The sequence below is a fragment of the Sceloporus occidentalis genome, unplaced genomic scaffold (assembly GCF_023333645.1).
Source record: "Sceloporus occidentalis isolate IW3139 unplaced genomic scaffold, rSceOcc1.0.p SCAF_67, whole genome shotgun sequence".
Taxonomy (NCBI): Eukaryota; Metazoa; Chordata; class Lepidosauria; order Squamata; family Phrynosomatidae; genus Sceloporus; species Sceloporus occidentalis.
Window position 1 is genome coordinate 5,269,306 of NW_028317047.1, and position 19,960 is coordinate 5,289,265.

Sequence of the window (19,960 nt, forward strand, 5' to 3'; positions counted from 1 at the left end):
TTGTGGGGTATAGACTGGGAAGTTTTGCTGTAATCCCGGTCTAATTGTGTTGTATATGTTTTATATTGCAATTTTAGACGCATCAATAACTTATATATACAAAGTAGAAAAACTTGTTCCATTCTCTGTAAGTGGAATGATGAATATCTGCACATATATGCTGCTATATTTATAAGTGGAATGATGAATATATGTATACATATGCTGCTATATTTATTATCGGCACGTTCTGCTTATATATATGTTTTTCTTTATATTGTATGTGATGTGGTCTAATAAAAAAAAAAAAAAAAAAAAAGTTTTTGAAAGAGTAAATTGCAGACAACTTTGATTGAATCAAATCTCGCAACAACGCACTATCCGTAGAGGTACCGTGTAGGCCAAGATGGGGTTACATTCGGTGATCATATGGCACATTGAAAAAAAACATTTGAAATCTTAGTTTTGACATGTCTGCCTTTCATACCAAGAGGGACTAAAGATCTTGGGTGACACGTAACATGGAAAGAAACTATTGAAATCTTGGTTTCCACTTGCCTGACCTCCATTGATATGGAAGAACTTTAAAGAACAACAGAACCAAAGCTCCAGCAACTCCGACCACGAAGGGACTCGAACCCTCAATCTTCTGATCCGAAGTCAGACGCCTTATCCATTAGGCCATGCGGTCTGCATGTAAAGTTTGCGAAAAAATGTGTGGATACGTTTCTCATAGAGAAACATAACTATATTTCCTTTACTTCACATGCCACAATATGCTTTTTATGACCACTGTCCTTCCTCTGACTGATGTTAGACAAAACATTAAAATACATATGGTACATAACAACATAGAAACATATACATAGACATTCATATATGAACATTTGTTGTATTCCCTTAAAGCTCATAGCATTAAAAAATAATAATTTTAAGTATTCAAACGCTCAGTGTTTCTTTGGGAGGAGAGGGAGATTATAAATTATCAAGGCCAAAATCGATCTAAAACAAAGGCCGTTGGAGCAGTGCTGTGGTTGTATTACTGCACAGGGAATTTTTAATCTATTATTTGAAACCTTTTCTGCCAAATGCACTCATACCTCTCTCTTGAGTTAGCTTCTTTCAGAAAAAATTATTTTTCTACATTACTTTGTAAATTTATTTGCAATTTGGGGGCGTGGCTAACCACCGATCAAGATGGACGCTTAATCCACTGGCTCCACAGGCCCACTGCTTCTTTTTGCCTAAAATCGGCGTTTAATCCTTACCAATGGGGAAACATTCGAAGCTAGGTGCCACTCCGAAACATCCCCTGCCTAGAGACAAAACAGCACATACCTCGGTCAAGTCGTTCTTTCAGAGCTTCACCGATGCTGATTCCCGCGACTCCATGCAGAAGGCCTCACCACCTGGCAGCCCTGGGAGTCAGTACTCGGATCTGCCCTCAGAATCCGGTCGGGATCCGCTGCATCCGCAACCTAATTCAGAAGAACATCAGTGGCGTAGCACGCTGAAGGACTTACCAACTAAAGCTGATCTTATTTCCATCATTGCAGAGGCACATGCGCCCCTAAAAGCTGACCTTTCAGACATCAAGAAAGACCTGCAGCACATGGGTGACCGGGTTTCTACTCTGGAGGCCGATGCAGTCACTACCCGCTCCACCGTTGACAATATATCGGGCCAGCTGCGGGTGCAACACACGACAATGCAACGTTTAATGCAAAAAATTGAAGATTTAGATAACAGAGGCCGCAGATCTAATCTGCGGATTCGTGGTGTTCCGGAATCGGTTCTTAGCTCGGAAGTGGTTAGTGTACTTAGCACTATTTTTAACAGACTTCTACAACAGCCTGTAGATACCGTAATCAAGTTTGACCGTGCTCATCGGGCTCTTAGGCCACGACAACCAGATGATCGTCCTCCACGAGACATCGTCTGCTGTCTTGCGGAGTATGCGGTCAAGGAGGCCATCCTTGCCGCATCGCGAAAAGCGGGCTCCCTGGAATGGGAAGGACACAAGCTTCAGGTATTCCCTGACTTATCCCCGATTACACTCCAGTACCGACGAGTCCTCCGTCCGCTCACTTCTGCCTTGCGCGAGGCTGCGATCCCGTATCAGTGGGGGTTCCCTTTCTCTCTACTGGTCCGTAAGGGCCCTGACCGGTATACCGTACGCTGTGCGGCTGATGTTCCTGCGTTGCTTGAGGGATTGGGCCTACCAGCTATCTCGATCCCTGATTGGGAATTGTCCTACGTGCCTCCCCCCACACTGAGTGACCCAACCCGGGACTGGTCATCTAAGCCGCAGCGTCGTCGTCGCCCTAGACAAGTTGACTCGCTACCTACCTGAACTCCTCTCCGTGGCCTGGGAGTTTCTGTATTTGCTTTTGTCTCTATTTCTACGCATCGCTGATTTCACCCTTTTCATCTTCTGATCTGGTCGGCCCTCATGCCTGCGGACCCAGCCGTCTTCGTCTATGGATTCCTCGAGACGTCATTTCTCTTGTGCTGGGATGAATTTCCCTTCGTGATCCGGATTGCATACAGGAATACTTCGTCTAGGCCGCCGGATTGACTTGGTATGGCGGCATCTGCTTCTCTTTGGACCGGCTGGATGCTACACTACTTAGGTCATGAAGGGTCTCCTCACGCTTCTTCCATGGACTGTTCCTGTATTTCGTCCATTGTTCCTCTGGCCCGGGTATCCCCTTGCTGGGTTTCTACGTGTAGTGATGGGCATTATCGATAAGTACTCCTTCCCAGACCACCTGTACTCCTTCTGTTATGACTATATGCTGTTTACGTTTTCTTGCTCCCATCATACACTTGTGCATCCTTTTATCTATATTTCCTATCCGCCCATGCTCTTGGATGGCATTTGTGTTGTCTGTACGGTTTCCAGGCACTTAACACATATGCTTTTTTGCTTATCTCACTTACACATCTCTTCTCTCCTGTCCAGAAGTCTGGCACGCTCGGGGGCTGTTGCTTCTCGTGCCTTCTCAGCCGGTCATGGATATTGTTTACTTTCCTCTGCACACACCACACACATGTTTCTGTTTTTATATATGTTTCAGGTCGGTTAACTTCGCCTGGATGTGCCTATTATATTTCACGCATTCTGCACTGTTGTTAACCTTGGATGGCAATTGTGTTGTCGGTAAAGTTCCCATGCACTCAACACATGTGCTTTATTTTGTGTTTATTTCACATACACATATCCTATCTTGTGTCCTCAAGTCGGACACACTCGGGGGATCTAGCTTCATGTGTTTTTTCAGTCGGTCGTTGATATTGTTCACTTTCACTTGCACATACCACACACATGTTTCCGTGTTTACATATGTCTCAGGTCGGATAACTTCACCTGGATGTGCCTATTATACTTCACGCATTCTGCACTGTTGTTTTTTCCTATGTGTGCTATATGGTGTTGCTGCAACGTTTATCGTGGATTGTGTTAGATTACTCAGCATTGTGTGCTTTTGGGGTGGCTTGTTGGTCAAGGGTGGCTGGGGCGTTTTGCTCCGTCCCCCGCAGCTATGCCCCTCTTGGGTACATGTGTATGTTGGCATTCGTCTGCGCCGTCTTTTCCTAGTTGCTTCGGCAGCTTTTTCTTATACACTTAAAGCAGTGGGTCGTGGTACTTATGTCCCCTCATTTTCTTACTCTGCATCCCTCCCTATAGTTGGTATTTACTGTTTTTGTTTTTTGCTCTTTTTATCACCCCCCTGAGCTGACCATCCGGATTCTTGGTGATCCGGGTTTTCGGTTTAATCCTTTTGGATTATATGGCTCTCCTTTGGATGCTTTTGCATTACCTCAGATTCCGCAATGCGGATTTTCCGTATTCTTTTATGTTCCGCGTTTATTGTTTCCAGTTTCTGGTTTTTTTTGACTGTTCTCGCGATGCGTGTTGTCAGGCTGTCTGCCTTGGGCCCTTTCAGATGTCACCTTCATGCACCACACTACACTTAATTTTGTCACCCTAAATGTCAGAGGTCTCAACAAACCGGAAAGCCGCTCCAGTTTAACACATTTTTTGCAATCGACTAAATCTAAGGTGGCATTCCTACAGGAAACCCACTTCAGGGAGGGCAAAGAACCGGCATTATGTGCAAAGTGCTTTCCCTTGCGTTATTTCTCTAGCTCACATGACACTAAGACCAAGGGTGTTGCTATTTTATTACATAAAACATTACCTTTTCAACTGGTTGACACCTGGAGGGACTCCGAGGGGCGCTGTATTTTCATCAAGGGTTATATTGTTTCTCAGGTGGTCACTCTGGCCTGCATATATGCCCCTAACTGCAACCAATCAAGTTTTTTAGTCTCGGTCTTGCGCAGGCTTGCAGATTTTCAGGACGGGATCTCCATTGTGGGTGGCGATTTTAATATGACATTTGACCCCAGACTGGACTGCTCTTCTGGACGTTCCCATATCCCCTATTCCCGCATATCCCAAGTCAAGAAGGCCCTTCATAACTTGCAACTGGTTGATGCATGGCGGGTAATGCATCCATCCGTTAAGGATTATACGTATTACTCTGCTGTCCATTCCCGTTACACACGAATTGATTCCATTTTTCTTTCTCATCACCACTTACCTTTGCTCTCCTCCTCCAGAATTGGACCTACTACTCTTGGGGACCACGCCCCTCTACATATTTCCCTGTCGTTCGCTCAGCTCCCGCCTAAGGTGTGGAGTTGGAGGCTGAATGAATCTCTTCTGTCGTCTCCGGCTGACGTTCAGGTCCTAGCCGATGTGCTTCGACATTATTTTCAGGACAACATCTCCCCTGAGACGGCCTTTTCTACGGTCTGGGAGGCTCATAAAGCCGTCATTCGGGGGCACTTGATCAAGTTGGGGGCCACTGCTAAACGCCTTGCGCTAGGCGAAATTTCCCGCCTTACCAATGACATAGCAGCCATAGAGGACACCCACAAATTCACTTTGAACCCAGATCTTCTGATTCAACTGGGTGTGCTGAGAGAGAGGTTAGCGGCCCTGGTCAATGCCCGGGCCAAGCGTCATTATCTTTTGACGCGTAGGCACTTTTACGAGCTGGGAGATAAGGCAGGGAAGCTGTTGGCCAGAGCTGTCCGGACGAAGCGATCTATGTCTTTCATCTCTAAGATACGAGACCGTTCTGGTAAATTACATCATTCTACCCATGACATAGCTGCCTGTTTCCAGGCCTATTATGCCTCGTTATATGGTTTGCCGCCGGCCCCTGGTTCGGTGCCTGCTGCTAGGGATTCTCTTAATCAGTACTTAAATAAGTTTTTTCCGGTGCGTATCTCTCGGGAGGATTCTGCACTGTTGGATGCCCCAATTGACCTCGCTGAGGTTGAGGCAGCGGTTAAGTCCCTGCCCAATGGTAAAAGCCCTGGCCCTGATGGGTTTACCAAGGCGTATTATCAAAAATTTCTCAAAATACTTGGCCCCCATTTGGTCACCCTGTTTAATGGATTGACTAAGGGAGATCATTTTGACCCCCACACTAATATGGCCCATATCACTCTAATTTTGAAACCGGGCAAGGAGGCAGACCTTTGTGGTAATTATCGGCCAATTTCTCTGCTCAATACGGATATCAAATTGTTGGCCAAAATTTTAGCAACGCGTCTTAAGCCCCTTATCCCGGGTATCATCCACCTAGATCAGGTGGGGTTTGTGCCGGGGCGGGAGGCGCGTGACAATACCATTCGCGTTCTGGATGTGATTGCTCACGCGAACAAATTAAATATCCCTTTGACCCTGGTCTCCACCGATGCGGAGAAGGCCTTTGATAGGGTCTCCTGGCCCTATTTGTTTCAGGTCCTCCGCCACATAGGCCTCGGTGGTGTTTTTCGCAGTTGGATCTCCGCCCTTTATTTTAACCCGTCCGCCAAGATTAGAGTGAATGGCTTTCTGTCCGATCCTGTTGTCCTCTCTAATGGTACACGTCAGGGATGCCCCCTCTCTCCCATCTTGTTCATCATCGGCATGGAACCCCTCGCTGCTGCCATAAGGCTCAATCCTAACATTGAGGGTATAAAATCCTCATCCATGGAGCATAAATTGGCTCTGTTTGCCAATTACAAAATTAATTTAGATAAGTCCGAAATTTTAGGCATTCGGGTCCCGGGTGAGGTCAAGAATGCCTTGACCGTACGCTTTCCTATTAGGTGGTGCTTGTCTAGTTTTAAGTTCTTGGGGCTCCAAATCCCTGCAGATCTCTCTTTATTGTTCTCCCTTAATTTTGTTCCCCTTTTGGACCGAGTGTCTCGAGATCTCCGCCAATGGGCCTTTCCACATGTATCTTGGTTTGGGAGGGTCGCGGTGTTAAAAATGAACATACTTCCACGATTTTTGTATTTATTCCACACATTGCCGATTTTTATCTCCCGGTCCTACTTTAAACAGTGTCACAGGATTTTTTTGCAATACATATGGTCCTCATCCTCGCATCGCTTGGCCTTTTCACACTTAGTTAGACCTAAACTCTGCGGGGGATTGGGGGTTCCCCATTTAGAGTTATATTATCATGCAGCGCACCTGCGTCGCGTAATTGAATGGACTATGCTGGTTCATAAGCAGTGGGTTCGGCTGGAGGAGGAGGTGCTCCCTCACCCTATACATACCTACCCATGGCTTTCTTTCGTGTCCAATCACTCCCGGCACGTTAGACACCCTACCGTGTCGCCAACTTTGCGCATCTTTAACAAATATCTTGCTAAGGGTCAACTTGTGTCATTCCCCAGTCCCCTTTACCCTATTTATGACAATCCGGCATTTCCGCCTGGGTACCGCACTGGACGTGCTAGGCGGTTCTCACCTGACTCCACGGGCGTTCTGCGCTTTTGCCATATTTATGTAAATGATGCTTTGAGACCTATGGCGGCTTTGTTAGGACACCGGTCCCCTCATGCATGCGACCCCTTTTTTTACATACAAATGCAACACTTCCTCGTCTCCCTACCCAGACGGACTGACTACTGTAGACCCTTGACAGCTTTTGAACAATTGTGTTCAGCAGCCTCTGAACCACCCCACCTGATGTCTGTGTTATACTCCATGCTCTTGGCTTTAGATACGACATCTAAGCCCTACTTTTTGGCCCTGTGGGAACGTGAGTTTCCACACATTTCCACACCTGCAGACTGGGATAAGATTATTCAATTAACGCATAAGGGTGCCATAGCCAGTAGGATACAAGAAACTTCCTACAAATTACTTATTAGGTGGTATCGCGTCCCGCATGTACTTCATAAATTTCTCCCGGAAGTCCCCGACCTTTGTTGGAGGTGTGAGGATGGGCCGGGCACCTTTTTTTCATATATGGTGGGAGTGTCCTTTAGTCGTTCCATATTGGAAGGTTGTTGAGCGAGTCTTACGTGAAGTAAATGACCCGGCTTATGTTCTGACCCCTGAGGCAGCACTGTTACATCACACCCCCCTTTCCATTAGTGCTTATAAGCACTCGGTCACCTTCCATGTTCTGAGTGCGGCAAAAGCGGTCTTACCCCTTTTCTGGAAGAAGCAAGACACCCCGCCCATTCAAGTTTGGCTTAGCAAAATGCAGTTTATTTCGCAAATGGAGGAATTGGTGTGGGCCTCCCGGGGGAAGGAATTTCAATATAATAGGAGGTGGTTTTGGTGGAAGGAACTTACCGCATCCCCTCGGTTCCCACAGGTACTTCATCCTGCTGATTAATTAATTCATTCACTGTTAGGTATTGCTGGGCTTCCTTCGATCGCGCGGTCCTGCGACCGAGGTTTTTTCCTCTGTCCTTGTTTCTTTCTTCGGATAATATGCTTGTCAACTAGTGACACCGACACACGCATCGTTTTCGTTTGTATTTTGTTTTCAGGTTCTGTTCATAGGGTACACTGTATCCTTTACATTTTGTTATATCTCTCCGGTCATTGCATCTCGGTCAAGCTGTGTGTTTCTTATGCTGATTGTACACTCCGGGTGTCTCTTGCTCCCACATCTGTCTTTGATCACTGACCTGTTATGTACCTGTCAATATATAATAGGTGGAGCTCTCCCGTGACGCATATATGTACCATTGTACTACTGCACAGTTGTCCTATCTGCTTTTTCATGCATCCTTACACCTGTTTCCTACTCTGACGGATTTTTGGCCACCACTGTACCTGTAATCCTTTTGGGTATGCGGTTTCATCATGCAATATTGTAAGCGGTTTTGATGTGCTGTGTTGTAATGTGATGCCTTTTATTTCATAACTTGCAATAAACGGAGAATTTAAAAAAAAAAAAAAAAAATTATTTGCAATTTAATCTCTTGCCAATGTGGCAAATCCTGTTTTCTCCAATATCTAGCAATACAGATTTTAAACGCCAAAAGTATATTAACCCATAAGGTCTGCTCATTACTATTAATATCTATAAACTCTAAATGAAACAAAAATCTTTGAGGGGAGAGTTCCAAATATGACCCAAACAATTCCAAATAAAGCTCAGATATTTTTATCTTAAGCTGAGTTAGTTTTTGACAATCCCACCAAATATGTTTATGCGATCCTAATTCGAGATGGCATCGCCAGCACCTGTCTCCATTCTTTGGTTGAAATTTAACTATACGTGTAGGGACCATATACCATCTATATATAATCTTAAAAAAGAGTTCTTGAAGATTTATACAGTGAGTTGCTTTTTTAGTAAATTGCCATGTTTTATACCAAGAATCTAAGGGAATAGAAATTTCCAATTCTTTCTCCCATTGTTTGTGTGCCTTAGACTTATCAAGAGTCTTATTATCTTTAAAAAATTTCAAAATCTTAGACAGTGTTCCCTTAGAAATACACGAAGTAATAAATTTCAACCAAGGGTTATATTCAGGTGGTGGGTTTGATATTAAGAAATGTTTTAATCTGATATATTTAAAGATTTCTCTTGACGGTAATATATATCTATCAGTCATAAGAGAGAAAGAGGCCAGATTTCCCTCTAAATAAAGGTCCCCTATCTGCTCTATTCCTGAGATTCTCCAATTGTCCAGTACAAGATCAGGTATGTAAAATGATAGAACATCCAGGGGACAATTTTTTGTAAATGGAATCCCTTTTGCAAACCTTTTTTTGATTCTATAGAAAGAGGATAATATGTCTGCAATTATTAAGCTCGGAATTTTTTTCTTCTGAAATTGGGATTGAGGTAGCCAGAACAACAAGAAAGGGTCGAGATTTTTAAGATTATATTTCTCTATATTATACCAACCCAAAGAGCTTTTCTCTTTTATAGAGCCCCAGGCCATCATAAAAGCTACTTGAGAGGCTTCATATAGTTCCTTTATATCAGGATAACCTAAACCCCCAGATTCAATAGGTCTTTTAAGAAGCTCCGAGGGTAATCTTATTATTTTAGCTGCCCAAACAAATTGAGATAGTAAGTTTTCCCATTTTAAGATAACATCTTTCGAAACATAAAAAGGTATTAATCGAAAAAGATATAAAATTTTGGGAATTATGTAAGCTTTAAGAATATTAATACGACCCATCCAAGAGAATTCAAGTTTCATCCAATTTGCTAGAGAAGATTTTATTTCTAGAAAAAGTTTCTTATGATTTATATTGGCGATATCTTCTAGTATAGGTCCGATTATAATCCCCAAATAATCAATTTGATGTGTCTGATCATTATTTTGAATATGCCCATGAGCTATAGATATCTGAGACTCAGAGAGATAAAATGGAATCATCTGAGTCTTTGATAAATTAAGTTTGTAATTAGAATAGTATCCAAATTTTTCTATTCCTTTTAAAAAAGCAGGGATAGATAATAAGGGTGCAGATAATGTTAATAAAACATTGTCTGCATATAAGGTAATACTATATTCATGTTTATCAATATTTATACCATGAATATTAGAAGAGTTTCTAATATAGGCAGCTAAAGGCTCAATTGTTAGAGCATATAACAGGGGAGCTAACGGGCAGCCCTGCCTTGTACCATTATAAATGTGAAACATATCTGAGTCTAAAAAAGGGCCTCTAATCTTTGCGACCGGAGATGTATATAAGGCCATAGTTAGGTCATGAAAAAGACCTGTTAAACCAAATGCTTGAAGTGTTTCAGCTAAGAACTTCCAATTGACCCTATCAAATGCCTTTTGGGCATCTAAAGCTACTATAACTGAAGAGATTTTATATCTATGTATATATTCAATGATATTGAAGATTTTGCGCGTATTTTCTTCTCCCGCCCTACCAGGAATGAATCCTGCCTGATCTGGATGTATCAAATCTCGTATTATTCGAGCCAATCTAGAGGCCAGGATCTTAGAATATATCTTCACATCTAAATTGATGAGAGATATTGGCCTGTAGTTAGCAACCAGTGAAGGATCCTTCCCTGGTTTCGGAATTGGCGATATACTCGCCTCCAACATCTCTTTTGGAAAACTTCTTCCAGTAGAAATAGAATTAAAAGATTTTGTTAGGATGGGAGAAATTACTGAGTTCAAGATTGGAAAAAATATAGCTGAAAAGCCATCAGGGCCTGGAGCTTTCCCTTTTTTCAAATTAAGAATTGCAATAGTGGTCTCTTGAGTTGTTAGTGGTTGATTTAATTGTATTAATTTTTCTGCAGAAAGTTTTGGAAGATGCAAGGTCTCTAAAAATTGAGCTATATCAGTAGTAGCAATCTTAGGTTCGGGTAAATTATATAAGGTTTCATAATATTGTTTAAAGGCATTGCCTATCTGTGTTGGTGATATACAAGTTGTTCCATTGTGTATAATTTTTTTTATTCTAGATGATTCAATTTGTGCCTTCAATCTTTTAGTAAGATTTTTCCCTACTCTATTATTTCCACAATGCCAACTAGATTTCAATCTTTGCATTATTGTTTCAGTTTTAATTTTAAGTTTAATGATTATCGATTCTTTAATAGTCTCTAACTGCTTCGAGAAATCTCTGGATGGATATTGTTTATTTAGTCTCTCAAGTTTTGCCAACTCAATATACAGATCGGCAAGTTCTTTACCTCTCTGTTTTTTAATCCAAGCACCCTTTTTTATTAAGTGTCCCCTAAGAACACATTTTAGGGTGCACCACAAATTTAGATCTGAGGTCTCATTATTATCATTATGCTCCAAAAAAGATGTTGTTTGTTTTATCAGATCTATCTTATCGGATTCTGTTTTTAAAAGAGATTCGTTGAGTCTCCAACGAGTTCTTGTTCTATATTGAGGGTTATCCTTGATAGAAATAAATACTGGGGCATGGTCAGACCATGAGATATTTCCAATTAGAGAGGTAGTAGAGATTTCCAAAGAGTGACCAGGCATTAAGAAATAATCAATGCGTGAATATGATTGGTGTACATTCGAGAAGAAAGAGTAGTCTCTTTCCTCAGGATGTTGCACCCTCCACACATCATAAAGGCCATGTTTAAATAGAGAATCGGAAAATGCTTTGGCCCTAGTTTTTAAACACGCATCTGATTTACGGTTCTTCAAAGTCTTAGTATCTTTTTCAATATCGATTATGCAATTCAGGTCGCCTGCTATAATCAATGAGCCTTTAGAGATTTTTTCTATTGTTTCCATAGCTGAATTGAGAAATCTTGTCGATCCTTCTGATGGGGCATATAGGCTAACCATGGTATAGGTAACATCATTTATATTACAGACAAGTATAATCCTTCTTCCTTCCTTATCAGCTTCATGATGTATATACTCAAATTTATTTTTAATTGATATCAATATGGCTACTCCCCGCTTCAGAAGATACATAAATATGTCGGTATCTATGATATTTCCAAGCAGATTTTTCTATTATTTGATTCCAGTGTGTCTCTTGAATAAATGCAATATCTATCCCCTCTTTGATTAATGTGTCATACAAATAAGATCTCTTATATGGAGAATTTAAACCCTGTGCATTAATTGTCATCAATTTAAGGGACATGGAATATTTGTTTTCCCCTCCTCCACCAGCAGTGCTCCCTATCCCTCAATCTCCAACTAGAAAACACCTGACAACAACATTCATAAACAAAAAAAACAATCAAACCCAACACACTATGCAGGAAAAACATTATTTCCGCCATTAGTGTGAAGAAATTCCTTGAACCAGCAAGGAATGAGGACGTGTTTTAAGGCCAACGAAGGTAAGGAGCACAATCATCTCTTATTTCCATAAAAATAGTATAAACTATATCTATCTATCCAAATATCATATTTAATGAAATTACGCAAAGCAAAAAAAAAATAATAATTTATAATAATGTGATAATCTACATCTTTTATATTGTTATTAACCATTTATATTATTTCAAGTCAATACATTGCCATCTCAGTAATATATCATTTCCAACCAGTACATACCAACTCAATAACCAGACCAAGATTATAACACAAAATATATCATTTCCAACCAGTACCATGATAGTATAGCCAATCATGATATTTTCCATTTGAGATGGTATTTTAGGTGATAGCTTGTGATAATATCTTATATCTTATATCATTAATCCTGAAAAAAAAAATAAATAAATAAAAGGAGGGGAAATAATATACATATATATATATATAAATATACCCATATTAGTATATGATCATAGGTTTTTGTTAATATATATATCAGAAAGGAAATTTATGTTAATAGCTATAATAGAAGTCTCCTTCTTCTCAAGTGATTTATTCTAATAAATCTATTACTATTCACCCATATATATAATGTGTCATGAGTATATATTAGTGTCTTTTAAATTTTCCTATCCTAATATCTCAATTCTAACTTTGTGAAGATATCTTATCTAAAGATTAACAATACTTATATATCTCTGTGAGTCTCTGTGAGTCCCATAATTTTATCTAATATTTTTAAGAGAAAAAAAAAAAAAAAAAAGAATTTGTGATAATCTATATTCTAAGTAATCTATTATATCTTTTATATTGTTATCAACCATTTATATCATTTATATCGTATCCAACCAATACGTTGCCAGCTTAGTGACTGGACTAAAATTATAACACATAACACATCATTTCCAACCAGTACATTGCCAACTCAATGAATAAACCAATCATAATATTTCCCAATTAGAATAGTATTTTAGGTAATAATATGGTAATATCGTATACTTTATATCATAAAAAAAAAAACAACAAAAAACAAAAAACAAATGTAAAATAAAAAAAATAAATAAAAAACAACATAAATTTTCTTCTATAGATTAGAGAGTCTTATATGGTAAGATTCCATTTCAGTAAATTGTCCTTTGCTTGTGTAGGATCATTGCAAATATAGATTTTCCCTTGATAATTAATTCGCAATTTTGTGGGGAAACCCCAGGAATAAATAATATTATTTTGCCGTAAACAGGTAGTTGTCACAGTCACGTCCTCGGGCCCTGTTAGCCGCGGGCGGGGGTCTGCTCGCAGATCACGGGGACCCGATACTTCTCCCTCCGGACCCGTGGTCGGCGAGCGGACTACCGCTCGCGGCGCACGGGCACCCGAGGGACGTACACGTTCTCTCCGTGCCGGCGGCGAACAGACCGACCACCGACATGGGAGAAGGAGGGTCGGATCCGGGAACTCCTCGACGAGCAGATCTAAGGCTGCCCGTCTATGCAGGAGTTCCCAGAGGGGTTCCCTTACCTGCTGCCCTGTCTGCTAACCTGCTCCTGTGTACCGACCCGGCTTGTCTGCTAACCTGCTCCCGTGTACTGACCCGGCTTGTCTGCTAACCTGCTCCTGTGTACCGACCCGGCTTGTCTGCTAACCTGCTCCTGTGTACCGACCCGGCTTGTCTGCTAACCTGCTCCTGTGTACCGACCCGGCTTGTCTGACACCCTCACCTGTACCTGTTTGCCATACTCAGTACTTACCTGCTACCTGTGTTCACGGAGAGTGTCTCACTGTTGGGATCATCTAAATCCTGGATTACCACTGTTGGGGCTTCTCCCTATTCAGCAGTTTTCTGGGCAGAATAACTCCTGCGGTGAGTTCCTCTAGTGATACACGAGCGACAGTAGTAATATCAAAATATTTTTTTCTGTGTATTCTGGTTGCACGTGAAAGATCGAGATATGTAGTTAGGGATGCAAATTTTGCAATTTTAGTAGGGTTCCTTCTCATTTCTTTAACTAGATCTTCTTTGATTCTGGAGTTGGCAAAACAGATAATAACATCTCTAGGTGTATTTGTTTGTGTCCAATTAGGAGGCAGCGGAAGTCTATGGGCTCTTTCAATTAATATCGGACCGTATTTTGGACAGTCTATATATGTTGAAAGTAGTTCCATCAAGTACGGTTCCAGTTCGATCACATCTTCAGATATCCCACGAATTTTAAGATTTTGTCTGCGTGACCTGTCTTCTAGGTCTGCAAGTTTAAGATCTTGTCTTGTTAAATCTGCTTTTAATACTTCATTTTGAGATTGAAGCTGTTTGATTTTCAAATGTAGCATAGTAATTTCTTTTGATTGAGCAGCTAAAGTGACCTTCATATGGGTCATTTCTTCCTTATATTCTTTAAGATTATGGTCCAAATCAGCTTTAATTTTAATATATAAAGAATCTAGTGCCATCATCAAATTGGTCTTTGTAATATAATCTGGCGGGTTGGTTATACTAATCTCACTTAGTCGATCTGGAGACGATTTAGATGATAAGACAGAAGTATCCGTTTGACTTTTAGGAGAGTAGTAGGCACTAATTGGAGGAGGTTTCTTTGTTTTCACAGACATTTTAGATTTTTCCTCTTTATCACCCTTGCCAGTTTTGTCACCTTTTGGAGGCATTATCGTTGCCCGCTTTTATCTATAGAGAAGAGACCTTTAAAAATCTTTACGCCTTTAAACCAGAATCTATTTAAGGCGAATTAGTGCAAATTATATGCAAATCCATACACATCAGATTTCAAAAAATGAAAGGTATAATCTTCAATAGCAATATAGGATGTTATTTCCAAAAAAAAAAAAAAAAAAAAAAAAGGGAGTATTTATATATATATTTATACATATATACACAGTTCGTATGTTTCATGTATTTCTTGTTGGTTTAATTCAAGTTTTAGTAATTTCATTTAGAGATATCAAGAGTGTAATAGCCAGTAGCCAGGAAACTCACGGTTACCGCTTCCGACTTTATTGGAGCTTTATTGGCACTCTGCCACGCTTAGTATCCGCGTCCAGCTAATTCAGGTTTTAGTAATTTCATTTAGAGATATCAAGAGTGTAATAGCCAGTAGCCAGGAAACTCACGGTTACCGCTTCCAACTTTATTGGAGCTTTATTGGCACTCTGCCACGCTTAGCATCCGCGTCCAGCTTCTAACACTCACGCCGCAATTGGTTGCCAAAACGTAGGAAACAAAAAAAAAACAAAAACAACAGATGAAGCACCGCCGTCAGGAAACCGTCAGGAACCCAAAAAACAAAGGTTCGTCATCCGGAGTCCAGGCAATCCCCACCGCTCCACATCCAAAACTCAGCACTCTGTCTCCATTCCACCCCCCATCAAGGAGGAGAAGAAAAGGCACCGTCGTCTGAAGCCGTCCCGAGCTCAGGGCTCAGCACTGGTCACTGCGTGCGGTCGGTGCTTAATGCTCGGTGCTCGGTGCTCGGCGTTTAACATTCGGCGGTCGGCGGTCGGCGCTCAGCGGTCAGCGGTCGGCGTTTGGGATTACGGTACTTCCGCGCTAGCCATGCTGCCCCTTCACCATCCGCCGGCCCATCAGCACGCCTCAAACGTACGTAGTTACGTGACTACGTCATCACTCTTATCCTGACTGATGTTAAATAAGAACACGCAGACAAACATAGGACACAGAAACGACTAATGCATTTGAAACATCTATGTACGAAGGATTATGCGTGAGTCAGATAGGTGGTTTCATGACGTTTTCTGTCTACGTATCGAGGCTCTTTGGCGCAGTGGATAGCGTATTGTACTTCTAGCACTTGACAAGGCATTCAAAGGTTGTGGGTTCGAGTCCCACCAGTGTTGTTATTTTTTCCAGTGGTTGACTGCATTTGATGTTCTTGTTTAGTTGTAAATTGCAATATCCACAAATTGTCTCTGAAAAATTTCTGTAATACTATTGACAGATCTTAATCTGACAGATTTTAATTGAAGCATTAAATTGTATTTCCAAATATCCACAATTTGTCTGTGAGAAATTATGGTAATCTGAAACAATAGAACTATCTAACACAAGTGTGGAAAGCAGTTTAGCGCTCCGTTTGTAAGATTAAAGTTTTGATGCGAAAATAATGCCAATATTCAAAGGTTGTGTGTTCGAGTCCCACTAGAGTGGTGTTTTTTTTCCAGTGGTTGACTGCATTTGATGTGCTTGTTTAGTTTTAGGTTGCAATATCCACAAATTGTCTCTGAAAAATGTCTGTAATACAATTGACAGATTTTACTCTAGTGTGAAATGTGTTTCAGTAGTGGGCCCTGTGGCACATTATACAAAGGATGATCACATAGATTTCTTTGGGCAAAAAGATTAGGAAATGTACAACAGAAAATCAAGGGTGCCCTGTGACTCTTATGGAGCCACTTGGAGCCAAAGTCTTCATAACAATAGTTGGAGAAAGAATTAAAGTTTGCTTTTAAGTGTTTGAAACAGTACATCGCAATCAACTTTGATTTCATTAAAGGTGGTGGCAACGCACAATACGTAGAAGAACCCTGCATGCCCAGGGGGCGATAAGTTTGGTGGACATATGGCACATCAAAAAACACATGTGAAATCTTAGCCTTCACATGCAGGATCTCAAGTCTGCTTACCCTGTGACTCTAATGAAGCCACTTTAAACCAATGCAGTGGCAAAAGGTCCCCTAAGAGCTAGTCCCTTGCCTTGAAACTATGTAAAAAAAATATCTTCTTTCATAGCAGCAGTAGCTTGTCAGGATGGCCGAGTGGTCTAAGGCGCTAGACTCAAGTATTGCTATCTTCTCTCTGTGAGGGTCTTCTGGTCTCCATGTGGAGGCGTGGGTTCAAATCCCACTTCTGACAGTCATCTCTTTTTGTGCTTTGAGCTTCGTTTAATTCAACAATTTTTTGAGAAAGAATCCAAGATTGAATTTAAGCGTTTAAAGAGTACATTGCAGAAGACATTGATTTCATAACATAAGACAGCAATGTACAATCTCTAGACTCAAAAGAACAGTAACCTGGGGATCTAAATCACCAGCAACCTCAAGACAACTCAAATCCGCAATCTTCCAATCCAAAGTCAGACACCTTACCCATTAAGCAACGAGGTCTGGACGGAACGCGAGAGTCTTATTCCGCACTTTGGAGACAAGACATACCGAAAGAGGTGAAAATAACGAACCAGGTGTAGATACTTTCCAATAGCTGTCACATAGATTTCTTGGGGGAAAGAGATTAGGAAGTGTACAACAGAAAATCAAGGGTGCCTGTGACTCTTATGGAGCCGCTTTGAGCCAAAGTCTTCATAACAATAGTTGGAAAAAGAATTAATGTTTGCTGAAAGTTTTTGAAAGAGTAAATTGCAGACAACTTTGATTGAATCAAATCTCGCAACAACGCACTATCCGTAGAGGTACCGTGTAGTCCAAGATAGGGTTACATTCGGTGATCATATGGCACATTGAAAAAAAACATTTGAAATCTTAGTTTTGACATGTCTGCCTTTCATACCAAGAGGGACTAAAGATCTTGGGTGACACGTAACATGGAAAGAAACTATTGAAATCTTGGTTTCCACTTGCCTGACCTCCATTGATATGGAAGAACTTTAAAGAACAACAGAACCAAAGCTCCAGCAACTCCAACCACGAAGGGACTCGAACCCTCAATCTTCTGATCCGAAGTCAGACGCCTTATCCATTAGGCCACGCGGTCTGCATGTAAAGTTTGCGAAAAAATGTGTGGATACGTTTCTCATAGAGAAACATAACTATATTTCCTTTACTTCACATGCCACAATATGCTTTTTATGACCACTGTCCTTCCTCTGACTGATGTTAGACAAAACATTAAAATACATATGGTACATAACAACATAGAAACATATACATAGACATTCATATATGAATATTTGTTGTATTCCCTTAAAGCTCATAGCATTAAAAAATAATAATTTTAAGTATTCAAACGCTCAGTGTTTCTTTGGGAGGAGAGGGAGATTATAAATTATCAAGGCCAAAATCGATCTAAAACAAAGGCCGTTGGAGCGGTGCTGTGGTTGTATTACTGCACAGGGAATTTTTAATCTATTATTTGAAACCTTTTCTGCCAAATGCACTCATACCTCTCTCTTGAGTTAGCTTCTTTCAGAAAAAAATATTTTTCTACATTACTTTGTAAATTTATTTGCAATTTAATCTCTTGCCAATGTGGCAAATCCTGTTTTCTCCAATATCTAGCAATACAGATTTTAAACGCCAAAAGTATATTAACCCATAAGGTCTGCTCATTACTATTAATATCTATAAACTCTAAATGAAACAAAAATCTTTGAGGGGAGAGTTCCAAATATGACCCAAACAATTCCAAATAAAGCTCAGATATTTTTATCTTAAGCTGAGTTAGTTTTTGACAATCCCACCAAATATGTTTATGCGATCCTAATTCGAGATGGCATCGCCAGCACCTGTCTCCATTCTTTGGTTGAAATTTAACTATACGTGTAGGGACCATATACCATCTATATATGTAAAAGATTCTAATAAACCTCAATTAAGAAATGGACCATATATAATTATTGGTATAGGCAATAGTTCAATGATAGGCTTCAAGGTTTCCTTGACCTTAAAATATGGAATGAAGGATTTGCTGAACAGGCATTCTATAGATAGGATAGTAACTTGCTAATGCAGGGTATAGTTGTAACTCTAAAAGGGCATTACAGTATGCGTACAGCCACCACCTAAAATAGGGTCTCGACGTGTAAAGATCTTAGTGAGCATGTTTACCCAATTAGGTGAAGACCAATAGACTGACAAGACTGACATCATTATTCAAACTGTGTATATAAGTTAAGGCCTTGGAGAAGCATAGGAGGAGAGGTAGAGGGGAGATGTACTTGCCATCCATGTACTCTTCACGTCCCAACACTCCCTCCCTCCATCCTCAGGAATGCATAGGACAGATGTCATGAACTAAAATTCCTCTCCAAGGTTTTGTAAGACTCGTTTTGTATTATTTTTGTTATCTACTTTTAATATTCTTCTTCTATTTTTGTTCGTATTAAATGTTTTACCTTTGTTTGCATCTAAGTGACTCTGCCTATTTTTGACGCACATATTTATGTGTTGTTCCTGATACGAAGTTTGTGTTTGGCCCTATATATTTTATTACATATCTGGCGTGCCAGCCTTGCGTATTTTTTCCTGGCCTTTGCCCTCCAGCTTGCTCAGGGGGAAGGGCAGATATATCTGTACACTTTTTGCAAACTGTCGGGAGATAATTAAGAAAAGAACCTTTGAGGATACAGACTTCCAGATTTTATTGGAACAACAAGTGCGAAGAGACGCTATTGACGGCAGACGCAAGAAAGCCATACAGCGTGATACAACAGCCATTCAAGGAGAGTTCATTAAGAAGGGTAAGTCATAGATTTTATAAAAACATATGCTAACAAAAGTAAAATAACTTTTCAATTTGATAATTGTCCTACTAATGCACAGTTATGGGCTAGTATGTACAAACAATGTGAGCTAGAAAATATGAAGATAGATAAGAAATTGTTATGTATTGATAAACTTAAGAAGAAACTGCAAAATGTCCTAAGCATGTTTAAAACGTTTAATGACTTGATTGTGGAGGATTTACAACCTAGACAAAGTATTTGCATGATTAACAAAGTTGTACCAGAATCTAACCCTGATGACAGTACTGACGACTTTAACAGCTGTCCCGACTGTTTTGTTTTAGCTCAGCAATTAGAGAACTTGGAGAGGGCTAGGGACAGACAAGCTCAGTTACTGTCTAAACTATGTTTAGAAAATAAGAAGGTGTCAGTTATCACAAGACAAGAAG

General features: G+C 40.5%; 3 non-coding genes across 3 annotated transcripts; 1 reads left to right on the top strand and 2 right to left on the bottom strand.

The window, feature by feature from the left end:
* Window positions 1–597: 597 nt before the first annotated feature.
* Window positions 598–670, bottom strand: TRNAR-UCG (transfer RNA arginine (anticodon UCG)). The gene has a single exon. It is a non-coding gene; the product is annotated as a tRNA-Arg (tRNA).
* A 16,185-nt stretch (window positions 671–16,855) lies between these two features.
* Window positions 16,856–16,966, top strand: TRNAL-CAA (transfer RNA leucine (anticodon CAA)). The gene is made up of 2 exons: window positions 16,856–16,893; window positions 16,921–16,966. It is a non-coding gene; the product is annotated as a tRNA-Leu (tRNA).
* A 782-nt stretch (window positions 16,967–17,748) lies between these two features.
* TRNAR-UCG (transfer RNA arginine (anticodon UCG)) lies at window positions 17,749–17,821 on the bottom strand. The gene has a single exon. It is a non-coding gene; the product is annotated as a tRNA-Arg (tRNA).
* Window positions 17,822–19,960: the final 2,139 nt, after the last annotated feature.